The 21,231-nt window shown below is 46.4% G+C and overlaps 1 protein-coding gene across 6 annotated transcripts in view; it reads right to left on the bottom strand.

The window, feature by feature from the left end:
• The window catches only part of ELFN2 (extracellular leucine rich repeat and fibronectin type III domain containing 2), a 197,774-nt gene that overhangs the window by 155,485 nt on the left and 21,058 nt on the right, over positions 1-21,231 (bottom strand). Inside the window, exon 1 of one of the 6 annotated variants that reach the window (XM_053258203.1) lies at positions 3,687-3,705. The exons of 4 other annotated variants lie outside the window; for them this stretch is intronic. The gene's annotated coding sequence lies outside the window, so the exon portion shown is untranslated. Of the gene's footprint in view, positions 1-3,572; positions 3,706-21,231 lie in introns of those variants that run through there. One more of the 6 variants, XM_053258199.1, reaches the window with a different exon arrangement.

The following is a 21,231-nucleotide window of genomic DNA, read 5'->3' as shown; positions in this document are numbered from 1 at the left end:
TTTTTCCATCTCTTTTCCCTTGGTGGGCGGGGGGGGGATTTTATTTCCTGAATGTTTGAATTTCCCCTTGGCCTACACATTTCTAGCCTTTAAAATGAGAGGCACTGGGCTTCTTCACATCACAGCCAAGAGCAAATTATAGTTTAGCATTACAGAAACAAGTCATATACTTGTGCACTCCCTCCTCTCCTCACATGCTCAGTTAGCTACTTTCTCTTTCATGCAAATCATGGAGCCAGGTCTCACGATCAGTAAGACCCCGTTTGGTGAGCTGAGCGGGGAGAGCGGGCTAAGCCTGCTCTCCATGCAGATGATCCGGGCAGGAGCCCTGGGCAGCCGGATCGGCCACCCACACGATTGCCGGCTCTGTGACAGAGCCGGCAGGGGCTGGGGAGCTTGAGGGTTGCGTGGCCCCTGGAAGCTCCAGTACATCCTGCGCGAGCGCACAGGCATACTGGGGAGACCCCCGGAGTCAGGAGACAGCTTTTCACCTCCCCTCCAGGGGTCTACACGAGTAACCGTGCTGCGGCGCTGTGCCGCGGCTACTCACGATCTTCAAAACCAGGTTTGCGGAGCGCTCGCTCCGCAAACCTGGTTTTAGGGCAGGGGTATTTAGGTGGGTTGCCCGCCTAGGAACCACCGGGCTTGCAGCCGAGCCCGGTGGTTCACACGATGGGGCGAAAACAGGCTAGTCTCCGCTAGCCCGATTTCGCCCCATCGTGTGAACAGCGTCATGGTTTCCTATGATATCCAAACTGGCAAACTATGGTTTATACTTTCCCTTCAAACCAGCTTCAAACCATGGTTTGTGATCCTTATTTGGAGGGGAAATAAAAGTTTGATCCAGGTACAACGGCAAAATATGATTGATGCTAAAGTGGAAGTTAACTAACTGAAATGGAGCATGTGATGGAAGAAAGGGAGGGAGGGGAAATCATGCAAGCAGAAAGCTTGTTCCCATAGCACTAAAGCCAGAGTTTGTCATTAATCGGAGCCATTAAAGGACCTTGGAGATTCCCCCAGCCACCCTTCTGTAGAGGGCCTGTCTTCAGAATTCATTGTCAGGAGTCCTGCTTGAATTTGTTTAGATCCTTTTTGGAAGGTCTCTCTGTTTGACAAAAATAGAGATCCTATGAACATTTCATCTGTATGGCAGGCTGACCAGGGGGAAAAGGAGACTTTTTAGGTTAATATTTAAGCATTCAACTCAATCAGGGTTTTTCCAAGACTTACCTCCAACACCACCAGTTATTTGGCTTTAGGGCTGTACATGCAACAGCCTTTTCAAGTGAGATTATGATGAAAGGTGGCCATACAAAGATATCATAAAAATAAACAACAGGATATCATGGCTGCCACTTTCCTCTGATTTTTGAGCCTCACTAGCACCTACATCTGACAATATGAACACACAAAGTTATTTTGTTTTCTTAGAACATTGGTCTACCTAGCCCACTACTGTCAACTCTGATTTAACAGCAGCTCTCCAGGGTCTTGGTCAAGGGTTTTTCCTGGCTTTGCTATCCAAACAAACTTTCCTGTTTTGTTTTGTTTTTTTAAAAAAAACTTTCTGTAATGAAAGATGTTTTTAAGTTATTGTTTGGTGGTCTTGCATTCCTCACCCAGCAAATATTCCTCCAAAAAAAATTTAGGGGGGCGGGGGCGGTCACCTTGCCCAGTTTATTCTCCACCCTTTCTAAGGTATCAAAATAGCTGTCAGGCTTTTGTCTCTGTAAAATGGGCACAGAATCTAATTATTTTGGTTCTACTAGTAGGAAACTGTGATGGCTACCCATCCCTCTGTCTTTTGCATCTAACATCTACATTTGACACCCTGGGACAGTATGAACACATGGTATAGGCTCTACCACTGAGTACTAGTCCCTAGTACTAGTTAAAAATGGTTTTTCAAAAGCTAGAGAACTATTGTCATGCAGTAATTAGAATGCTGGTTTGGATATACTGTAGGTTCATCTTATTTATTCATTCATTCATTCATTTAACCGCTTTGGAAACTTTTTTGTTGAAAAGCGGTATATAAATATTTGTTGTTCAAATAGTCTCTAACTCACACTTAGCAGTCTTGGGCTGGCCACTATCTCCCAGCTTAGAACCTATCACAAGACTGCTGGGCACCTAAGAAGAATATCCTACAAACTGTAACAAATGCAATCAATGTTAAAATCCCAGAAGCTAAACACAGAAAGAAACCAGTATTCAGGTTACCATGAGGAGGTGTTATAATTAAAACCGTTGATTAGGGATATGCACGGAAAAGGACCTGTGCTCCATTCGAAGCTCAGAACAGAATGCAAATGCCCAGAACCGGTCATGCCAGTTGTTCCAATGGAACGAGAATGGAACTTTTGAGTGTTCCCAGCCGTTCCTAGTGCCATTGTGGTGGTGTGTTTTTCTGTTGCTGACTGATTTTGGCACTGGCTTCTGATTGGCTTGTGATCTCCTTGCTTCTTGGTTGGCTGGTTATCATAAAAATCAACTTGATTTGGATGATAAGCCAACCAAGAAGCAAGGAGATTACAGGCCAATTGGAAGGCAGTGCCAAAACCAGTCAGCAAGGGGAAAACATGCCTCCTAAATGGTGCTTGGAGCATTCAAAACGTTCCAACTTGGAACAGGGTCATTCTGAGCTAGAAAAAGGCCCTTCCTTTGAAGGATGTTCTGTTTCGAGCTCGAATTGCCCTGTTTCAAGTTGGAACATTTCGAGCTCGAAAAGTTCTACACATCCCTACTGTTGATTCTGGTTTTGTATGAATTCATTTTATATGGTTGTTATTGTGGGGGGTGGAAGCATCTTGTTTTTATTGGTTTTTTGTAGAGAAAAACAGTTTCTCTGGTAGCAGAGAAAGTAAATATAAATATTATATATATTGTCCTGCCAAGTCCTGAAAAATGTGCCTGTCCCAGGATGAAGCCTACAGGAAGAAGAAACCTGTTTGGGAGCTGTTGCTAAGGGGCAGGACATTGGCAACCAAGCCACTTTGGAATGCATTTCACTTCTTCCCAGAATCCCCCTCTTCTTTAATTAATTCTAAACCTGGCCTCCTCAAACCCCATCCTTCCATTCAGCCTTGACCCCTCACAGCCCACCTAGCCAGTTTCCAGCTGCAACTCTGCCCATGTGTTTCAAATTGCCTGCCCGGCTATTTCAGACCTTCTTTTAAACAGGAGTGAATCCCTGATTGCCATTCAAGATGGATTCTCATTACTCCAAAGTATCCCTCTAGGAGACGCATTAAATAGTCCACGAGGTTAACTTAATCCAGCTGATTCTGTGTGGTCTCGGCCCGAATTCCCGATTAAATTAACAGCCTTGAATCTTAATTAGCATGTGAGGCAGAGGTTACCTTAATAACAGAGATAATAATGCACAATGTTAAAAATAAACAAACTCCCTTTCCCACACCACACAGGCAAATCCCCTTCTGTGCGAGATAAGCTGGAATGGGCAGCACCAACTGAGAAAAGGGGGTGCTCTGGGCTAAGGGAGCTCGAATGGCCATGTGGCTAATTTGCTAAATTACAGGGAGAAGTTTCATTGTCTCCACACCTACCATCACCCACAGAGCTGTGGCCTTGCAAGTGGAAAAACAGCTGCTCCTGTCAATCTGCTGTATCTATTGCCATAAAGCCTTTAAGGAACCGTGTAAATAACAAGAGTCTGACACCTCAATCCCTTCTCCCTGGCCTTCAGCACATATTCACATAGTCAAAGTCACAGTTCGGGTTCTTAACATGCCCAATGAGCCTCCCACAGGAGGGGCAGGCCGTTGCTAGGGAGGTGAAAGCAGTTGCTAGGAGAGGTAACTTCCCCCTGACCCCATTCTACAACCCAGTTTTTCTTATGTGTGTCGAATAGGTCATAAGATGAAGACTGCTCGACTCCCTCGCCTCCTTTCTTGTAGCTTGCTGGCCCCTAGAATAATGAAAGTGAATTTGACCAGGGCTGAGCTATCAATATTTGCTTTGATTTAGTTAACCATTGGGATATTTCAACAGCTTCCCAACCCTCCCTCCCTTAACTTACGATGACTCAAAATTATGAGGATTTCTGTATTATAAGTATACAAATGCCTGCAGCCAAAGAAGTGGCTGTAATCTATATATTTAATTCTCTTAGCCGGTATGTGTGGCCAGGACGTGGCAGCGGAACTCTCATGAGAGTTCCTGGCATTGGGCGAGAGTTCAGGGCCAAAAAAATGGCGGAGGATGGTGGTGATGGGCCACAAAATGGCGGAGGATGGTGGTGATGGGCCGCAAAATGGCCTGAGGAGGTGGCCTTGGCTGGCCGCTGGGAAACAGCGGCGGGACGACCTGGCCTGGCCTGGCCATCCTGGGTAAGGGGGAGGAGGTAGCAGCGGCAAAGCCCAGCCTGGTCACCGGGGGCAGGAGGCGGCAGCGGGATGGCAGGCCAGGCCATCCCGGGTAAGGGGGAGGCAGCGGCAAAGCCCACCCCGGCCACCAGGGGTGGGAGGCAGCGGCGGGATGGCCAGCGAGACGAGAAAGTGGTGGTGAAGCAGCTGAGAGACTGGAAAGGGGGTGAGTGGGAAAAAGAAAGTGGGGCGAGAGGGAGAGGGAGGGGCGAGAGGGAGAGGGAGGGGTGCAAGAGAGTGGGACAGGAGGGAGGGGGGGATAACCGTCCCCAAATAGCACACAGATGCTCTGTGCGGGTCGGCTAGTTCAAATTAATGTGTGACATTTAACCTCCGCCCACCTGCCCCCTCTGCACTATTCTGGCTTCTTGGCCCTCATTGTCCCCTTAACATTGGCAGCTCACAATGCAGTAGGGACAGCAGAAGTCACAACTGGCAAAATTCCCACAATAGGATCTAAACCAGGGCTGCACAACTTTGGCCCTCCAGCTGTTTTTGGACTACAGCTCCCATCATTCCCAGGCACAGTGCTCAACAGTCATGTATGATGGGAGCTGTAGTCCAGCTTCTGCACAAGAAGTCATGCAGCCCCAATCTAGATTCTACACCCATCAAGATTATGAATACAGGTTATGAATACAGGAGCCCCGTTCCCACCTACAACCGCAGATAATGAAACCGTGGATAACAAGCATTTGAGTGAATGGGAACTGGGGGGTAAGGTTCCTGGAGAGGAGGAGGAGGAGGAGGAGGAGGAGAAAGAGGAGAGCAAAAAAGGCAAACATTAGAGAAATAAAGCAATGTACCATGTTCTCCAGGTCTCCAGCTGTCCTGCAATGCCCCCACACAAACCCCCAATTCTGCCAATTTTCTGCAAAAAATCACAAGAAATTCTTTTTAAGAGAAAGCCACAAAATGGCTCTGTTCAGCAAAATGGTGTCCAAAAATGACCTCAGAGGACATTTCCGGCCACCTAGGAACCATGATTAGGCTAATTTAAGCTATTTTTAGATCCATAGATAATGGTTCCGGGTGTACATGGCCCGACTGTGGATATGTGAAACCACAGGTGCAGAGACCGCAGATAATGAGGGCCACCATATGTTTTAATTACATCACCAAACTAGCCAGGTGCTCATGGCCCCTTGGCTGCTTCTTTACCTGCCTACTTCCTTCCTGTGAGTTCTGCACAGCCTGTGTCTAGGCCCCATTTGTAGTTTTGCCCCAGTTCTGTCTCAACTTTGACTCCTACTTTTTCTAACTCCCGTGTCTATACAATCCATTTGTTCCCTGAAATACCTGCTTTTCAAGACACTCTCTACTTTGTCTCACTTCCCCTAACCATGTGGACTCCTTAGGCCCTTTCTCACAATCAGGGACCCAGGCAGGAGGGGACATGGGGAGGAAGGCTACCGAAGCTTACCTCCCTCACAGACAACTGGCCCCAGTTGCTGGACACATGGATCATGCGCCCAGATGATCTGCTGCTGCCCCAGGCAGCGCAGAGTTGCGGGGGCCAGGATGCATCGTCCCGGCCCCTAGAAATCCCACAATCAGGGGCGTAACTATTATGGGGCAAGGGGAGACAGTTGTCTGGGGGCCCACTGCCTTGGGGGATCCCCCCAGAGGCAAGTCACATGACTGACTCCCCCACCCGCACACCTGCCCAGGCTTTCTTCAGTTGTATTCATCCTCCAAAATTGATTTGAGTGTCAAGACCTGGAGCTACAATTTACAAAACCTTTTTAAAAATAATTTAGGATGATGTTCTATTTTGGCACATAGGAGATTTATATATATATATATATACACACACACACACACACACACATTTTACTATGCTTTTTGTTACCACTATTCATCCTCCTTTAAGATTTCTTTACTTCATGAGCTGAGCTTCAGTGAGGGGGTGCATTTTAAAATCTTGTCTTCGGACCCACTCCAACCTTGCTACGCCCTTGCCCACAATGTAACACACGAGTGTGTGGTGCACTGTAGGTAAACCGCCCCTCCCCCCCCCGGCGATGGGCAGGTGCCACTCAGTGTCTCAGCACTGGCTGAAATCAGCTGGCACTGACACACGGTCAGTTAAACAGGGTTAAGGGAGTGCTTGCTCCCTTAACTTCGTTTAACAGACAGGCTCCATAGCCGGGTCTGCCTCCGAGACACTGTTGGGAGCTGCACAGGTCTTGGCGGTTCTCACAGTCAGCCAAACCCACGCACATGGAATCCACGCACGCATGGGCGCCATTTGCATGGTCAGCCACACCATGCTGACCATGCAAGTGGTGCCAATGCATGCATGGATGCCATGTGCATGTTGATGGTGTGCTGGGCTTTTTAGGACACACACCGCCCCAGCGGGAAGCTGGAAGGAGCAGTGGAGGGCAGGTAATCACCTGCTCTCCTTTGTCTTAAAGTTCCCATTCTAATTTCCTTAAAAGTGCTTGAACCACACTCCGAACCACACTTCCCTAGCTACTGAGCATATGCTGACGGCCCGGAACCCTAGCAGGGACCTTCACAATTGCCCCCAACCCACAGCCACAGTCACCTGTCCTTTTTCTCTTGGTGGTGATAGGATTGGGCCCCCTCCTTCCCATGTACCTCTCAGCACAAATGATGAAGGGTGCCACCATTTTAATTTCTGCAGAATACAATGTGTCTGACATAGAGTCACCAAACATTACATCAGAGGTATTGCATTGTGGGAGAATCAAAATGGTGGCACTCTTCAGTGCTAGTGCTGAGGGGGCCTACTTCTGCTGCCTCTGCCCAATACTGCTTGCTACCTCATCAACCCTTCAGCTCACTCATTGTCTGGTAAGTCTGTCAAAGCCCAACAAGATGGGAGAGGAAAAGGTCTCAAGAGCAGACAGGATAGCCTACTGGCATGGGAGAGTCCACTGGAGGGCACTTTGCCCAAGGCCCCCTCAAGCTTGGAACAGACCCTGCTTGCTATAGACCTCAGCCTACTTTAAATAAATACATACATACATATATATACATATATATACATACATACACACACACACACACACACACACATATATATCCAGCAGCATTTTCTGCTGTTATGCCAGTGAGGCAGTTATAGGGAGAAAGTGGGAGGGATGCATATGCATCTAGATACACGTGTATTAAAGCCAAGGTGGATCTGCCATTCACTCAGAGATTTAACATCTAGAGAACTGATGGAACAAACATCTAAAATTTTCAGGTTTTTCAGCTAAAACCTGAAAAAATGTATTTGAATGGGTAAGAGCACTAACCAGAAAATGAAAAGCCACCCCCCACAAAAGGCAAAATGGGGGCAAAATAGAGATAGTATTTTACTGATAGGTAGTCAAAAATAGAGATTGACCTTGATAAACAGGGACAGGAGAGTATGTAAGCATTGTGAAATGTCTTCAGAATTTCTAATCTGATCAGTCCCTTATTGCCTCAGTTCCCCTCACTTAAATCTTCATTCTTTGCTTATCTTTCTTTTTGTTCTCTCTTCCTTGGTCTATTGCCTACTCTGTACCATTCTTTCAGCTTCCATGTTTCTGAGCTCCTGTTCCTTAGCTTCTCTTTAGACTTAGACCTCTTCCCAGTCAGCAGCCTGAGATTTTAATCCTAAATATGTGGACAACTTTGCTATCCCTCACAGAAGCTGCACTGCAAACTGCTTTGTTCCCTGAGCAACTGAACATTCTGTGCCACAATACAAACTTGGCTAATCAGCATCAGAGCCTTCACCACTACAAACATAATACTCAAATACCTTTGGATATTTCAAACCTATGACTAACAAATGAAGGTCATCTCCCACAGGGATGTGAAATCTGGAGCAAATATTCAGAGATATTTTCTGTGATGCTCTATTTCTTCACCTTCGTTCCTGTCTTATGTGCAGCTGTTTCTTACAAACTTAACTCTAGTAACAAGGGAGGAATTGTATGTAAACTACTTCTCATCAAGTTGCCTCTCTCATTAATATGATGATTTGCCTTGGGAGGCAATAGGCACTAATGTAGGGCAAGGGAGGACAGACATTTTTATTTTCTGCATCTTAACACAATTATTTATATAGAAGTTTTAATGGCACAAATTTTATTGTGTTCATTTCCATAACATCCCCACCAGATCGGCATAATTCTGACCTATTTTACAGGTGAAACTGCCTTATACCAAGTCAGATCTAGCTCAGATTTGTCTACACCAGGATTGCACAACATGTGCCCTGTGAAGCCTTTTTTCTTGGCCCACAGGGCCATTCCACACATACACACCCCGCTCCCTCCTGACCTGAACCTCTATGTATTTTTTTAAAAAAATTCTTTATTTCTGCCACTGCACGGCCCAGGGATGGCTTCCCCCTTCTCTTCCCCCGGTGGCGTTGTCTCCCAGAGCAACGCAGGGCCTGCCATTTGGCCCCACATCTCTTCCCAACTGTGAGGTGCATCTGCACAATGAAGAGATCCTCGCAAGCCCAGCTTGCAGCAATCTTTCCACTGTGCAGGCGTGCCTTGCAGTTGGGAAGAGATGTGGGGCCAAGCAGTAGGTCCTGCATCACTCTGGGAGACGCCGCTGGGGTGGGGGGAGGACTACTCCTGGCTCACCCCCAGGCAGCCCTCCCTCGGCTGCGTGGCAGCAGAAATTTAAAAGAAAAACATAGAGGTTTGCGGGGTGGGTTGGCTCCTCTCATGAAGCCTGCATCCTCTTTCTCTCTCTCTCTCAAGCCAAGCCTCCTGCCCCACCGTTTCCCTCTTTCTCTACCCCTCTCCCTTCTGATCACTGTGTGAACTTCTTATCCAAAACTATGAGAAAAACTTCTGTAATTTTCCCCCTTACAAGTGCTCCATGTTAAATGTGATGATTTGGCAGAGGTGGAAAGGAAGAACAATGCATTTTATTATGTATTTTGTACAGATTGTATTGTATTTACTTTATTAGAATGAATTTTAATTCAATTTATTTTATATTAATTTAAATTAATCTTGGCCTGCCAGAACTTCAAAAGTTACATTTTGATTAAATTCATTTTAATTAATTTCACTTTAATTTGATTTAATTGATTGATTGATATTAAGTGTTCAGAACCCTAAAATAATCAGAACCCTAAAAATTGGCCCCCATGAGCCAAGTCACGGTCAGTTTCTGCCTTCCAGGTCATTTGAGTTGTTCATGCTTGGTCTACACTGATTGATAAGCGCTTTCCAGGTTTTCAGAGAGGGGGTCTATCCCAGGCCTACCTGGAGATGCCAGGGAATGAATGAACCTGGGACATTCTGCATGCAACGCAGATGCTCTACCACTGAGCTACAGTCACTCCCATTTACAGATTGGGGACTTAAGCCAAGAGAAAGTGGTTCCTCAAGACTATTGGGGGAGAGGGGTTTATCCAGTTTCTCAGTGCTAACAAGTTTTGCAGGGTGGAACAGCACAAAGGGAAAGCATTAAACCTCTCCCCCAATGGCCAATTTAAAGTTTAAAAAAACACACACCACACAGTTGGGAGATCTGGTCACCGATCTCCATCTCCTGTCTATTTCAGTCCTCAAAGTCACAAGGAAAATGAGTTTAACAGGCCTGTTACCTGGCCCACCAGGCTGCACATAAATGTATGTCAGTTCTTATGTCCGACTGAAGCAACAGAAAGGCTGGTAGTTCAGAGTGCAAAAATGCCTGGCAGGGCCTCACGTGGGAAGCATGTGCAACACCTGAGCACTCTGTACCTGTCTCCAGAATGGTGATCTCAGTGTTTTCCTTTCATGTACATCAGATCTTTGCTCCTCTTAAGAATAAAAGACAGCCCCCCTCCAAAAAAAGACACTGCCAACAAGTCCTGGAAGATCAGTGCAGCATATGGAAATGAAAGTGTGTCTCTGGCACCTCTGGAGCATCGCCTCACACCTTGGCAAGTGCCAGCAGAGCTTTGCTGCTCTCAGGAACACACGAGGAAGCTTGTCAAAAGGTGCCAAGGCACACGGGGCCAGGGCAGGAGTGGGGGAGAGGCTGCTTGGCTCACCTATGACAACTGAGGCACTATGTCGGTTCCAAACAATTCCACTCCAGAGATACAGTACAACCATTCTGTCCCCAAAAGCTATCATTTCCCCACTCATCCTCCGTTCCTAGCTTCTGACTACCCAAATCTGCTCAAATAGCAGCAGGAAAATGGGGACCTCATTTGAAAACTATCAATGTAAGCAAAACAAAAAGAAACCCTTTGCTTCAAGGAATGTCCACAAAGTCACCTGTTTTCCCAAATGTCTTGCAATGATAGCTAATGAGACAGGACTTAAAATCCTGCACCCAGAATCTCCCAGATTCTTGACTCGCAGGGTGACAAAACTGTTGCTTCCTCTATGACCTCACTACTGTTCACTGTTTTCCAGCACAAGCTGCCTTTCTCCTGGTAAAGAAGCAGGTCTCTGTTCCTTATGCTGGAGGACTAGGAACCCTGGGGGCATGCAACCAGGACAAGGGGTTACTGCCAATGAAGGAACAAGATCTCTTCTTTCTGGGAAACACAAAATTGAAAGCTGGAAGTAACTAGAAACAGCAGCCAAGAGGGAACTCCAGTCTGTTGTTGTTGTTATTCTTCTTCTTACTTCATGAACTTATATACTGCTAGCCTTGACAGCTCAAGGCAATATACAAAAAGCAACCTGCTATAAACATCATCAAAACGGATCCATAAAAAGAATACTTTTTTTAAAGAGCATACTTCCAACTTTAAATACAGTAGTAGAAGCAGGAAGAATGCTCCCCTTATCAGAGGCCACAGGGAACCAAATCAAAGTCCCAAGTCTTCCAATGCCTTCAAAATATAGCCAGACTGAGATGTTCACTAAATGCTGGATGGTTGTATGAAAAAATTGCCATTAAAATTGCTCAGCAGGCAAGCATCTTAGTCTCCTTTCCATGTCCCTGGTGGGCTTTGCCACATTTTCCTCCCTCTTACCCACTATTCCACCATCCCTCCTGTCCCGAGTCCTCTTGTCTCTGTCTGCCTGCCCATGTGCCCTCTTCCCTCATGTCAGTAACAGGGATTCCCATATATGGATGACTACAACTCCCATAATCCCCAGACAAAGGCCATTGCAGCTGGGGGTGCTGGGAGTTGTAGTCAACAACATCTGGGAATCCCTGTTACAGGGAACAGTGGTCATGTTCTGCGGAACTTTTTCTGGGGGTGGGGGAAAGCCAGCAATCCAATACTTCCCTCCCTGGGAGTATTCCCCAATGAATTCAATTGGAAGTGGCTCAATGAGGGGCGCGCTGACCTCTCTCCCCGCCCCCACCATCCTGACACCCATGGCCCCAATCCTGAGCAGCAGCATTGAGTCTGACCCTGAAGGGGGAGGCAAATGGGCTGAAGCTCTGCAAGCTGGAGACCCATGGAGCCAAAGCCCCTCAATGAATCAGCTTTTTCCCCGCATCCCATACCTCACACTCTTCAAGCCTGCACACCAGCAACAGACCAGAAAGACAATGGAGTGGAGAGAAAGTGCTAGACTCCAGGCAAGAGGGCTGTCCCTTTAAATTTCTCTGTTTTCCAGGCAGGGAGGCAGAGTCTAGAATGGGTGGTCTTAGCCCTGAGGTGTAGTGTAGTGGTTAGAGTGCTGGACTAGGACTGGGGGAAACTGAGTTCAAATCCCCATTCAGCCATGGAACTCACTGGGTGACTCTGGGCCAGTCACTTAACTCTCAGCCTAACCGACCTCTTACGGTTGTAGTGAGGATAAACATAACCATGTACACTGCTCTTGGCTCCTTAGAGGAGGAGCAGGATATAAATTTTAAAATAAATAAAACAAAAATAAATAAATAAATAAATTCCACCTCTGACCTTATTGGAGCAAGTTACTGACTGGGACCTCTCCCGGGTACTGCAACCCTGACTGCCTTGCAAGTTCCTGGTTTTGAGGGAAGACTCCTCAGATTTCTGTCACCTTTACTTAGCTCCTTTGCTCTCTGCTTCCTCCTCAGTCCATAGGCCACCAATTTCTTTTTGTCACACACCTCCCCTTGGCCTTTTCTTCCTCTAGAGCAGACCTGCTCAACTTTGCCCCCCCCAGCTGTTTTTGGACTACAATTCCCATAATCCCCAGCCACAGTGGCCAATAGCCAGGGGTTATGGGGGTTGTAGGCCAACATCTGCAGGAGGGCCGAAGTTGAGCAGGCTTGCTCTAGAGTCTAGAATATTGTTTCTAAGCTGCCTACTTCCTCCATTCCTTTACTTAGATCTCTTTTTTGCCTTTACTCCCATTTGCTGCCATCCCCTTTACCTCAGGCAGGAATATCGCTAGAACTAGTCTGGAGGAGCAAAAGGGTAGCAAAGAACATTATTAGAGGAGCAAGGATTGTGTTACATTAAATACTAATAGAGGTAAGATACTTTATGCAATTAAGGTAATTAATTTGTCTCCTATTTACGTGGCTGTACTGACTTCTGCTGCTTGCTCTGGGGCAGAGGTGTGAGTAAATGAAGCTTCTTTAAACAATGGAAGCCTTTTAAAATAATTAATGCAAGCTTTAGGACCATAATATGCTATTATTGTATCATCTGACATTTTACTGTAACATTCCAGTTGGGTGGATAAGGGAGCAAAAGGGGCTCCCTCGTCTACCCAATTTCATCCAAGGCTCTCTTGCTCACTATCGTGACCATGGGAAATATTTTGGGGGATGTGCCTGCTACCTCTTGCTACCTCTTGGAGTCATCCCTGATCTCAGGAGTCATTTCCCTCCAGCTGTATTCAGTGAGATGTAGACAGAGCTAATGCCAAGAATAACCCATCAATTGAGTAAAGGGGAATGATGTTCCGGTGACTCCCAAGATGGCAAAGCAGTTCAGAATACAGATGACAGACCCACCTACTTGCTCATAGATATGAGCGGCATTATTATCACAGATTCCAGCTCAGATGGTTGAATGGGGGTGTGATTGCTGCTACCTCCTTAGCCTCTGAAACAGCATGGAGGTTTCTCCACCCCAGCAGATCTCAAAAACCATTTTATAGGTAACAACAAGTAGCATTCTTTTACCAGTCTGGAAGACTGCGGATAAGCCCTCTAGCAATTACTATTGTTTCATTCATCCCACACTTACTCCAATGAGCTCAAGGGGCATACATTGTTCCCCCTTGTATCCCGATAACAAGCCCCTGAAGGAGATTAGCCTGGGAGACAGTGACTGGCCCAGGGTCACCCAATGAGCTCAACGGCTCAGTGGGAACTTGAACCTTCAACTCTTCGGTCCTAGTTCAACACTCTAATCCACAGCTGCACAACTTCAGCCCTCCTGCAGATGTTGCGCTACACCTCCCATCATCCAGGGCTGGCTTAAGGCAGTGACCAAAGTGGCCCTGGCCAAGGGCGCCAAGAGTTAATGGGCACCAAAACGAGCCGCAGCATGCCAGCTGGGAGTGCTCGCCTCTCTTCTCACCAACCAGCGTTTCAATTAAATGCTGAATGGGGCGGAATGGAAGAGGGTACAAATCCTCCTGGGGCAGTGGCCCCACCTCCTGCATCTGACATCAGATGCAGTGGGTGGGGGGCCAATACCAGGGATGGGGCCTGCCAGCCCACAAGCCAGCCAGCAAGCACCTCCCAGTCAGTGGTTCATGGAATTGCTGACCGGGAGCTGCTTTGCTTCCCTGCCTCCTCAGGAGGCAAGGAAAGTAGCTCACAGTCAGTGATTCCATGAACCACTGACTGGGAAGCGCTAAGGGGCTGGCAGGCCCTGTCCCAGGTATCGGCCCCACCCCATGAATCTGATGTCAAATACAGGGGGCAGGGCTTGCACGTTTAAAAATACTAGGGCCCGTGGGACTATTTTGGCCAAGAACACCACCACCCCTTGAGCCGGCATTGCCGCCGTCCCGGACTACCAGCCACTGTGGCTGGGGATGCTAGGGGTTGTAGTCCAGAAAACAGCTGGAGGACCAAAGTTGTGCATTCCTGCTCTATAACCACTGTACCAAACTGACACTCAATCACTTTGATACATTCAGAGTATAAATTAGGACATGATGAGGGATGTATCACTTTCCCAGTTTCATCCAGGATTCTCTTACTCACTACAAGACTGTTAGAGTTGCCAGATCTGATTGAAACTATTCCTGGAGGATCTTGTTTTTTATTCCCCTCCTCCAATATTTCCCACAATATCCAGTCTTTAAGATCTCCAGAACTGCATTCAATAGTCACCTGGAGGTTGATGCCCATCCCTGGAGACTCCAGGCCAATCCTGGAAGGTTGGCAACCCTACAGACCATTCCATTTTAGGTTTCTAGTCTCTTACCCAAAGTATTTCCAGCTGCTAAAGGTTCTTAGGAGAGGGATTGGATGCAACCAAGCTGAGCTTGGCTCTCCCAGAGCCCCAACAAATCCATTTTTCCAATCTGCCTTTCCCCCCCCCCAATCCCGTTGAGCCATTTTTAACTTGCTTTGAGGCAGAGAAGGAAAAGCTGCTGGTGCCTTAAGGTTCTTTTCTGACCTTGTATAGCTCCAGCTAAAGGCTTTGATTTCAAAAATTACCGAGGGGGTCCATCACTAGTCCATAATATGGATAAAAGAAAACAAACCGCCTCAAAAGCCTGCTGTCAATGAGGTGAATGGTGGTGGTGGTGGTGGTGGTGGTGGTGGTGTGTGTGTGTGTGTGTGTGTGTGTGTGTGTGTGTGTGTGTGTGTTGTGTGTTGCGGGGGCAGGGGTGAGAAAAATGGAGACAGAAAGCTGGAGTGACAAGGTGGGGGGCATAGAAGGAGGAAGCAGAGGTGTACCTAGGTACTTTTGGAGCCTGGACCTAAAGGCCTTTGGAGCGCCCCCCCCCCACTGCAAATTAAGCAGCATCATGCTCCGCCATGCAATCACTCCACCTGGGACAGACCAAAGAGGATTTGGGGGGGCCCAGGGGCTGTGGAGGCCCTGGACTTTGGTCTGGAAGTCCAGGGGTAAGAGTGCCTCTGGGAGGAAGTATGAAAGAGCAAAGACAGGACAAAAAGAAACAGATTGGGGGAGCCTTACTTAGCATAACGGGACAATCCCATTGCTATTTAGTGGGGGAATATTCTTCTGAAATAATATAAACACTGTGGACTTTAGAAACAAGAGGATCACCCCCCAAGGATACCAAAACAGCTCATAAGAGGAAGGAAGTAATCAAAGTTGGTTATTAAGGCTTGAGCTGAAAGTTCTCCATGGGGAGCTCTTGGCTTGAACTTGGATGTCAGGGGACAAAGGAGGAGGACAAATCCTCCCCACCTCCAGCTCACCTTATTTTGCCAACACCTGTTCCACAGCAGTAGTGCTTTCCTTAATGGCAGCAATGTCAGAGCTCCTCCTGCTGGCTGCCTTTTTTTTTTGAACCCAACATTTTCTTGGAATCATGCAACATCCTTCAATGATGGTGGCCACCAGTCCCCAGGAGGAGTGCTACTGCCACAGTAAGGTTTCCCTCTCCACCCCCACAAATTGACAAAACGCATCCCAATTTTGGCACATGTAAAAGATTGCAAGCCACATTAGAAAAAAGCTCTGATCAACAGAACTTATTGCAGCTCTGAGCTTATTGCAGGCCCAAGGTATTGCAGCGTCTGAGGCAAGGCATCAAATGCTGTGTTGCCCCATGACCCCTTTCAAAACCAACATCCGCCAGTTTTGAAGGGGTCCGTGGGTGGGAAGGATGCCAGCAGCCTCTTCTTCCCTCCTCATACTTCTTGCATGTGAGACGCTCTCCTTGCAAAGCTTGCAAGGGTCAGTTTGACCCAGAACAGCTGCTCCTATGGCAGCAGCCAAGGGCCTCTTGCCAATCTGATAATCTGTTGCCTGAGGTGACCGTCTCACCTTGCCTCATGAAAGGGCCACCCCTGCAAATCAGCCTTAACTAATAAAGGTCAATTTATTGTGATATTAACTGCACCACCTCCAAATCCTCCCAAAGGTGTCAAGGAAACAAATGATACATTCAGAAGCCCAGAGTAGCTTTGGGAGATGGGCATCTCCTTCTTGCAAGAGTTTCAAATGGTGGTTGTTGGGGTTGCATTAGTTATAGATCTCTTTCTCAGAGCAGAAAGATAGGACCAAGCTAGACATGAAGTTAATCACTTTGGCCCTGCATGTTTACATTTTAAAAAAATGTATCAATCCCAATCTGGATTTAGGATTCCTGGGTCAGCTGTTGAACATGGGAGAAATCTCTCATTTGCACCAACAGGAGCTTGTCTGCTGGGATAAAAAGCAGCCATAGAAGGGCCCCAGATATGGAAACGGATCATGATCATAATGGGGGTGCAGTGTTAAAGCCAACCGCTCCCCATATTGTGGTCCCAGTCCAGAACAGGTTCTGCCCGGCAACTGTAATTTACATTTAAACACACATACACACCTCAAAAGATGTGATTAACATTGTGTCCAGTTTGGTCCACAGAACCAATGATTCACTGAATCCTCTCTAGCTCATGGAGGATATTAATATTATTCAGAATGCTATGCCCTTTAATAGGACAAACTGACTCTACAGAGGCAATATATTCTAAATATTTCTAAAGGGGTTCAGGAAATGTTATCTGATAGCCCTGGGGAAACTGGGGCGAGTCGACAAATCCATTGGCAGCTGACCAGAATCCAGCCATCTTGGTGAGAGCACATGGAGGGTTCTACTGTGTACATTTGAGGACCTAGAGGAGCTACTGTGGGTGCTGGAGGAAATGTCATGTGCACATCTTTATCTTGATTTGACTTTGGTGTAAGACAGGGCTGCTCAGCTTGGCCCTCCTACAGATGTTGGCCTACATCTCCCATCATCCCTGACGACTGGCCACTCAGAGGCAAGATGCCTCTAAATACCAGTTGCAGGGGAGTCGCAGTAGGAGAGAGGGCATGCTCTCATCTCTTGCCGGTAGGCTTCCCAAAGGCATCTGGTGGGCCACTGTGTGAAACCTGATGCTGAACTAGATGGCCCTTGGGTATGATTCAGCAGGGCTGTTCTTCTGGATACTGGAACGTTGGAAGCTGCCTTCTATTGAGGCAGACCATTGGTCCATCTAGCTCAATGGTTCTTAACATGGCATCTGCCAGATGTAGCTGAACTACAACTCCCTGTTGAACTACAACAATCCTGTTGATGCTCTAGTCTCCCTGGTATGAGGAGATAGGTCGGGTGATTGACATGGTCATGCCTAGGCGCCCTCTCCCAAACCCGCCAAGTCCAGGCGACTCCCTAGTACACAGGTGAGAGTTGAGGACAATGAAGCAGACTGGTAGATGGCTTGAGCATCATTAGCAGAAAAAATGAACGTGACTGAACACAGGCTAGAACCCATATAAGGGCCCATTCTATGGTGGTGGTGGATAGAGGTGAAAAAATACTACTTTTCTGCCACCGTTGCGTCTGCTCAGTGTCATCCAGTGCAGCTTTTTCCTATGTGAGGACCCCAAAAACCATCAATCAGAACCCTCAACATCACAGAACTGCTGTGATCAATTTGTGTTATATTTTGCAGATAAAATCATTCATTTACGTTCTGTCTTAGATAAGGTGTATGTTTGTTTTTACAAGAAATAATAACACTATTTATTATTTATTAAATTTATATCCCGCCCAAATATACGTCTCTGGGTAGCTAGAACTGGATGTTACCAATGCACCATCTGGACTTGCTATATGGTTTTCAGACTGTGTTACCTGAGGAGGTAGACAGGCTGCTTGAAAGGCTGAGGCCTACCACATGTGTCAGGGATGTGCAAACAGGTTCAACAGTTCGAGATCAAACCAAACCATCCCCTGTTCGGTCCAACCCTGGACCAAACACCCCCTGACTGTTCGGGGGTTCATGGACCTTTAAATAATTTTTTATATACATATATACTCTCTCTCTCTCTCTCTCTCTCTCTCTCTTACCCCCTTCAGGGCAGTTGTAGGAGGTGGGGGGGGTCCACGGAGGTTCCCCCTCCCCCTGCCGGACTCCCTTGCAGCCCAACCAGCTCGTTCGGCCAGCTCTTCAGCCCGTTCAGGCCTTCCCCCTCCGGTGCAGTAGCCGTTTTGGAGGCCGCTGCGCCTGTGCAATTGGCCTCTGTGGCCTGGGTCCCGCAGCTAACATAGATCTGATTAGTTGGGACTAGAGACAGGGCCTTTTAGGTTGTTGCTCCTCAGCTTTGGAACACCCTCCCACAAGACTTTTACCATGCTCCATCCCTTCACATTTTTATAAAACAATTTAACACTCATCTTTTTAAAGAGGCTTTTTAATGTTTTATCGCTGCTTATATCTGGTAGGTTCTTTAGTTTTTATTAAAAACGTTTAATTTGAAACTTTAAAAAACTGTAATTTTAAATGTGGTTTTAGACTGGTCTTTTAACTTGTTTAACTTTATTAATCTTTTATTTTACATTGTATCTATTTTATAAATGTTGTGAGTCACCCCGAGCAGTAGTGTACTGGAGGGGCGGGGTATAAATATAGATAGATAGATAGATAGATAGATAGATAGATAGATAGATAGATAGATAGATCCAGCTCTCCTCTTAAAGTATATATATTTCAAATAAATAAATAATAAATGGAACCAGCTCTCCTCCCCAACCAAGAGGGCAGCAGGCTATGAAGAAAAGGCAACAGAGAAATTGTCTTAGCAAGAACCAGCATAGCAAGAGGTAAGACTCAGTAGAGAAAGAAAGGAGAAGCCATGAAAAGAATGAAGTTTGTGCAATGGATGCAAAGCAAGCCAGTGAAGGAAACTGAAAAAAGATGCACGCAGACACAGACACATGAAGACCTGCTCAGTCCTCTAATCTTCTCTAAGCTCTAGCTTGTGATTTTCAAAGCTGTCTAACCACTCGTTCATTTCAATAAGAAATGCGTGTCTAACACCCTCTGCAAGCCTTGAGAATCCCAGCCCACAGCTACTGCTTTCATACTCTTGAAAGGTCGAAGAGCGGTATATAAATATTTGTAGCAGTAGTAGTACTCATTGATACACATAGCGATATGTTTCTTCAGTCACCTGTAGCAAGTCCTTCTTCACCATCTTCTGCATTGATCTAATATGCATGCAATTCTATATTAGCTTTCTTCATTTCAAGTGTTTCAAAGGCAGACGTGCTTCTTCCAAGCCTGAGAGACTTCCTCAAGCAAAACTCTTCCCTCCCTTTTTACTAGAATCTCTGCAATACTCATGCTGTCCTTGCTCCTGATTCCTGACAGTTCCACCAGCAGCCCCGAAGTTGTGCCGTCGAGTCGGTGTCGACTCCTGGCGACCACAGAGCCATGTGGTTTTCTTTGGTAGCATACAGGAGGGGTTTGCCATTGCCATCTCCCACGCAGTATGAGATGATGCCTTTCAGCATCTTCCTATATTGCTGCTGCCCAATATATGTTTACCGTAGTCTGGGAAACATACCAGCAGGGATTCGAACCAGCAACCACTTGCTCTCCGGGCAAGTTACTTCCCCGCTGTGCCATTAATAATAATAATAATTATTATTATTATTCAATTTCTATATCGCCCTTCCAAAAATGGCTCAGGGCAGTTTACAAAGAGAAATAAACCAATAAGATGGATCCCTGTCCCCAATGGGCTCACATTCTAAAAAGAAACATAAGACACATACCAGCAGCAGTCACTGGAAGTACTGTGCTGGGGGTGGATACGGCCAGTTACTCTCCCCCTGCTAAACAAAGAGAATCACCACAGTGGCTGAAGTTTATCACCATTAGGTGGCTGAAGTTTATGTAACATTGTTCTTTTCTGCCATGGCTTAGACTAGATCTCCATTCATGCTGAGCATTATTATCCCCCAGAGAAATTATAGTTACCTGGAATCAGGTACCATAGTTTTCAACAGAACTTTCATCTATAGAATATAGAAATATAGAAAAATGGCAACAAAGTCCAAATACATTGGAAGCCTAGCATGGAATTTCCAGGAATTTGCATATTTAAATGTACAGTCTGCATTCTATTTGCATGAACCTGACTGATGTCAAGCCAGAATTGGTGAAATTCTTGCAATTGTTCTATGATCCTACAAGTACTCCTTGAAGTGTCATTCTCAACGGTGGTTTAAAAAAAACCAACCTTCAGTGAGATCCTTCTCCCCTCCCCAAAAATCAGAAAACAGGCTTAGAAAGCATAGCAATCTGGAGCTCTTTCCCCCTTGCCCTCTGGCTTATAGGCCTCTGGCAGATATTACCACACATTTCCACAGACATGGGGCTAGAAACTTGCTTTGTAAGAAAAGCAGAAGCTAGGATACCATGAAGAGCACACAGACCACATGGATGGAAATCCCTCATGGGCTATACCTAGCCTTTCAGCCTAGATCAGATACAGAACAGGAGCGACTGGGTGGTGTTTAATGTCTTTTGCTGGAGAGAAGACCAGGTCAGCGTGTAGCAGTGCCTTCAGACCTTTAATCCTGTAAATCTATGGAATAAAAACTTTAAATGAAGTGAGAAAGGCCAAGCTGAAATGGCAGGAATACATTGATTTTTTTCAGGGGCATGTGGACACAAGAAGTGGGATCACAGCAGAAGAGAAACAAAACACAAAACATCTCATCAGAGATTCAATTGTGCACCTGCCAGAGAAGCAGGAAAGAAAAGGGAACCCAGCCGGAACTGCAAGAGTAAGCAAAGGTGTCAATCTCCTTGACGTCTGGCTCTGCGTCCTCATGCATGTGTGTGTAAATGACTTGAGTGACTTTTTTTTCTAGCTGCTTTGGTGTAGGGTTGTTCATTTGCTTTCACTCAGGGCTTAGTTCACTGTGGTTCAAACTGATTGCAACATAACACCAAAAGCATGATGAGAGCTGTCAGCATATATTTTGCTGGCTCTGCATGGTGG

Source organism: Hemicordylus capensis, chromosome 5 (genome assembly GCF_027244095.1).
Source record: "Hemicordylus capensis ecotype Gifberg chromosome 5, rHemCap1.1.pri, whole genome shotgun sequence".
NCBI lineage: Eukaryota > Metazoa > Chordata > Lepidosauria > Squamata > Cordylidae > Hemicordylus > Hemicordylus capensis.
The sequence above is the reverse complement of the archived record's forward strand: the minus strand, read 5'-3'. Positions and strand labels throughout refer to the sequence as shown.